This window comes from Urtica dioica, chromosome 1, assembly GCF_054948205.1.
Source record: "Urtica dioica subsp. dioica isolate 48M chromosome 1, U.dioica_male_clone48M_v1_H2, whole genome shotgun sequence".
In the NCBI taxonomy this organism is placed as follows: Eukaryota; Viridiplantae; Streptophyta; class Magnoliopsida; order Rosales; family Urticaceae; genus Urtica; species Urtica dioica.
The window spans coordinates 26,183,976-26,189,665 of record NC_142756.1 but is presented as its reverse complement, the minus strand read 5'-3'; positions in this window follow the sequence as shown (position 1 = coordinate 26,189,665).

Below are 5,690 nucleotides of genomic sequence, written 5' to 3'. Positions count from 1 at the left end.
CATATGCATGCATTAGGAATTTCGGCCAAGAGAGAGTCAAAGGCATGGAACAAAATAGGAAACAAATACAAGGCTTATTGAAGGCTAGTTTGGCCGTGTGACTCAATAAAGGAAATAGGGAAATTAGCTCATGAATATGTGATATTCTGTAGAAAGGGAAACTACATTATAGAAGGTGAGACCTCTCCTATAAATAAGAGCCTCATTTCCTCACATTTCAATTCATCCAAGTTTAAGAGAATTGAGAGACTCTCTCTCTAGAACTTGGCCGAACTCCTCTCTCTCTCTCTTTCTAGTTTATTTTCGATTTTTCTTGTTTTGGCACCTAGGTCCTCACTCGACCTAGTGTTTAGCTCTGCGACTTCAAGACTCGTTCTTAAGTCGTAGTGTTTAAAAGTGCCCACTCACTAATTCCTTTATTTCGAGTGATTTAGTGATAGAAACTTTCGTGGTTGCTCGAGGTGCCGAGGAAAGGAAGAGAGACGTGCTGCGAGGAGAGACGACCGTTGCAACTTTCTAAGAGCTTCTCAAAGATCAAGCTTCAAGAAAGGTTAGTAAACTTCTTAGCTCATATTAGTTTTTTAATTACATGTACTTGCACTTTTCTTCGTTAGTAAAAACCGTTTTTACTTGTAAAAGAAAATTTTTAAAATTCCGCCGCTTCCCGAAGCGTTAATTATTTTCTTAAACCCTAGATCGATTCCAACACTCCTCGTGCTGACTCTTCACATAACTCCTCGAGTTAAGTTCACTCCTCGAGTTGAGCTTTGAGTCCATGAATCGACTGCTAAGCCCTCGACTTACTCTTCACATGACTCCTCGTGTTGAGTTCACTCCTCGAGTTGAGCTCCAAGTCCACGAGTCGATTGCGAAGTCCTTGTGTTGACTCTTCACATGACTCCTTGAATTGAGTTCACTCCTTGAGCTGAGCTTCGAGTCCACGAGTCGACTCCTAAGCCCTCGTGCTGACTCTTCACATGACTCCTCGAGTTGAGTTCACTCCTCGACTTGAGTCCTGATTCCATGAGTCGATTAACTACTCCTCGTGCCGACTCTACGTGACTTCTCGAGTTGAGTTCACTCCTCGAGTTGAGTTCACTCACCGAGTTGAGTTCACTCCTCTAGTCGAGTACCGAGTCCATGAGTTAACTGATAAGTCCTCGTGCCGACTATACACACGTGGTTCCTCGTGTTAACTCTTCACATGACTCCTCGAGTTGAGTTCACTCCTCGAGTTGAGATTCGAGTCCACGAGTCGACTGCTAAGTCCTCGTGTTGACTCTTCACATGACTCCTCAAGGTTAGTTCACTCCTTGAGTTGAGGTCCAAGTCCACGATTCGACTGCTAAGTCCTCGTGTTGACTCTTCACATGACTCCTCGAGTTGATTTCACTCCTTGAGCTGAGCATCGAGTCCACGAGTCGACTGCTAAGCCTTCGTGCTGACTCTTCACATGACTCCTCGAGTTGAGTTCACTCCTCAAGTTGAGATCCAAGTCCACGAGTCAACTGCTAAAACCTCGTGGTGACTCTTCACATGACTCCTCGAGTTGGGTTCACTCCTCGAGTTGAGCTCCAAGTCCACGAGTCGACCGTTAAGTCCTCGTGTTGACCCTTCACATGACTCCTCGAATTGAGTTCACTCCTCGAGTTGAGCTCCAAGTGCAAGAGTCAACTGCTAAGTCCTCGTGTTGACTCTTCACATGACTTCTCGAGTTGAGTTCACTCCTCGAGTTGAGCTTCGAGTCCACGAGTCGACTAACTACTCCTCGTGCCGACTCTTCACATGAATCCTCGAGCTGAGCTTCTAGTCCACGAGTCGACTGCTAAGACCTCGTGCTGACTCTTCAGAAAACTCCTCGAGTTGAGTTCGCTCCTCGAGTTTAGCTTCGAGTCCATGAGTCGACTGCTAAGCCCTCGTGCTGACTCTTCACATGACTCCTTGAGTTGTGTTCACTCCTCGAGTTGAGCTCCAAGTCCACCAGTCGACTGCTAAGTCGTCGTGTTGACTCTTCACATAACTCCTCGAGTTGAGTTCACTCCTCAAGCAGAGATTCGAGTCCACGAGTCGACTGCTAAGCCCTCGACTTGAGTCCTGAATCCACGAGTCGACTAACTACTCCTCGTGCCTATTCTACGTGACTCCTCGAGTTAAGTTAACTCGTCAAGTCGAGCTCCGAGTCCATGAGTCGACTAACTACTCCTCGTGCCTACTCTACATGACTCCTCGAAATGAGCTACGAGTCCACGAGTCGACTGCTAAGCCCTCGTGCTGACTCTTCACATGACTTCTCGAGTTGAGTTCACTCCTCGAGTTGAGCTTCGAGTCCACGAGTTGACTGCAAAGCCCTCGTGCTGATTCTTCACATAACTCCTCGAGTTGAGTTCACTCCTCGAGTTGAGCTTTGGGTCCATGAATCGACTGCTAAGCCCTCGTGGTGACTCTTCACCTGAGTCCTCGAGTTGAGCTTCAAGTCCATGAGTCGACTGCGAAGTCCTCGTGTTGACTCTTCACATGACTCCTCAAATTGAGTTCACTCCTCGAGCTGAGCTTCGAGTCCACGAGTCGAATGCTAAACCCTCGTGCTGACTCTTCACATGACTCCTCGAATTGAGCTCCAAGTCTACGAGTAGATTACTATGTCCTCGTGTTGACTCTTCACATGACTGCTCGAGTTGAGTTCACTCCTCGAGTTAAGCTTCGAGTCCACGAGTCGACTGCAAAGCCCTCGTGGTGATTCTTCACATAACTCCTCGAGTTGAGATCACTCCTCGAGTTGAGCTATGAGTCCATGAATCGACTGCTAAGAACTCGTCTGACTCTTCACAGGACTCCTCGAGTTGAGTTCACGCCTGGAGTTGAGCTACAAGTCCACGAGTCGACTGCGAATTCCTCGTGTTGAGTTTTCACATGACTCCTCGAATTGAGTTCACTCCTCGAGCAGAGCTTCGAGTCCACGAGTCGATTCCTAAGCCCTCGTGCTGAATATTCTAATGACTCCTCGGGTTGAGTTCACTCCTCGACTTGAGTCCTGATTTCACGAGTCGACTAACTACTCCTCGTGTCGACTCTACGTGACTTCTCGAGTTGAGTTCACTCCTCGAGTTGAGTTCTCTCACCGAGTTGAGTTCACTCCTTGAGTCGAGTACCGAGTCCACGAGTTAGCTGATAAGTCCTCGTGCCGACTCTACACCCGTGGTTCCTCGTGTTAACTTTTCACATGATTCCTCGAGTTGAGATTCGAGTGCACGAGTCGACTGCTAAGTCCTCGTGTTGACTCTTCACATGACTCCTCAAGGTTAGTTCACTCCTTGAGTTCAGCTCCAAGTCCACAAGTCGACTACTAAGTCCTCGTGTTGACTCTTCACATGACTTCTCGAGTTGATTTCACTCCTCGAGCTGATCTTCGAGTCCACGAGTCGACTGCTAAGCCCTCGTGGTGACCCTTCACATGACCCCTCGAGTTGAGTTCACTCCTCGAGTTGAGCTCCAAGTCTACGAGTCGACCGATAAGTCGTCGTGTTGACCCTTCACATGACTCCTAGAGTTGAGTTCACTCGTCGACTTGAGCTCCAAGTGCACGAGTCAACTACTAAGTCCTCGTGCTGACTCTTCACATGACTCCTCGAGTTTAGTTCACTCCTCGACTTGAGTCCCGAGTCCATGAGTCGACTAACTACTCCTCGTGCCGACTGTTCACATGACTCCTCAAGTTGAGTTCACTCCTGGAGCTGAGCTTCAAATCCACGAGTCGACTGCTAAGCCCTCGTGCTGACTCTTCACATAACTCCTCGAGTTGAGTTCACTCCTCGAGTTGAGCTTCAAGTCCATGAGTCGACTGCTAAGCCCTCGTGCTGACTCTTCACATGACTCCTCGAGTTGAGTTCACTCCTCGAGTTGAGGTCCAAGTCCACAAGTCGACTGCTAAGTCCTCGTGTTGACTCTTCACATGACTTCTCTAGGTGAGTTCACTCCTCAAGCTAAGCTTCGAGTCCACGAGTCGACTGCTAAGCCATCGTGCTGACTCTTCACATGACTCCTCGAGTTGCGTTCCCTCCTCGACTTGAGTCCTGAGTCCACGAGTCGACTAACTACTCCTCGTGCTGATTCTACGTGACTTCTCGAGTTGAGTTCACTCCTCGAGTTGAGCTTCGAGTCCACGAGTCGACTGCTAAGCCCTCGTTCTGGCTCTTCACATGACTCCTCGAGTTGAGTTCACTCCTCGAATTGAGCTCCAAGTCCACGAGTCGACTGCTAAATCGTCGTGTTGACTCTTCACATCACTCCTGTTCACTCCTCGAGTTGAGATTCGACTCCACGACTCGACTGCTAAGTCCTCGTGTCGACTCTTCAAATGACTCCTCGAGATGTGTTCACTCCTCGAGTTGAGCTTCGAGTGCACGAGTCGACTGCTAAGTCCTTGTGCTGACTCTTCACATGTCTCCTCGAGTTGAGTTCACTCCCCATGTCGAGCTCCGAGTATACGAGTCGACTAACTACTCCTCGTGCCGACTCTACATGACTCCTCGAGTTGAATTCACTCCTCGAGTTGAGTTCACTCACCGAGTTGAGTTCACTCCTCGAGTCGAGTACCGAGTCCACGAGTTAGCTGATAAGTCCTTATGCCGACTCTGCACACGTGGTTCCTCGTGTCGACTCTTCACATGACTCCCCGAGTTAATTCACTCCTCGAGCTGAGCATCGAGTCCACGAGTCAACTGCTAAGCCCTCGTGCTGACTCTTCACCTGACTCCTCGAGTTGAGTTCACTCCTCGAGTTGAGCTCCAAGTCCACGAGTCAACTGCTAAGCCCTCGTGGTGACTCTTCACATGACTCCTCGAGTTGAGCTCCAAGTCCACGAGTCGACCGCTAAGTCCTCGTGCTGACCCTTCATATGACTCCTCGAGTTGAGTTCACTCCTCGAGTTGAGCTCCAAGTCCACGAGTCAACTGCTAAGTCCTCGTGCTGACTCCTCACATGAGTCCTCGAGTTTAGTTCACTCCTCGAGTTGAGCTTCGAGTCCACGAGTCGACTCCTAAGTCCTCGTGCTGACTCTTCACATGACTCCTCGAGTTGAGTTCACTCCTCGAGTTGAGCTTCGAGTCCACGAGTCGACTGCTAAGCCCTCGTGCCGACTCTTCACATAACACCTCGAGTTGAGTTCACTCCTCGAGTTGAGCTTCGAGTCGTTGAGTCGACTGCAAAGCCCTCGTAGTGACTTTTCACATGACTCCTCGAGTTGAGTCCACTCCTCGAGTTGAGGTCCAAGTCCACGAGTCGACTGCTAAGTCCTCGTGTTGACTCTTCACATGACTCCTCGAGTTGAGTTCACTCCCCGAGCTGAGCTTCGAGTCCACGAGTCGTTTGCTAAGCCCTCGTGATGGCTCTTCACATGACTCCTCGAGTTGAGTTCATTCCTCGAGTTGAGCTCCAAGTCCACGTGTAGACTACTAAGTGTTGGAATCGATCTAGGGTTTGAGAAAATAATTAACGCTTCGGTAAGCGGTGGAATTTTAAAAATTTTCTTTTACAAGTAAAAACAGTTTTTACTAACCTAGACAAGTGCAAGTACATTTAATTAAAAACCAATATGAGCTAGAAGTTTACTAACCTTTCTTGAAGCTTGAACTTTGAAGAAGCTTGTGGAAAGTTCGCAACGCTCGTCTCCCCTCGCAGCACGTCTCTCTTTC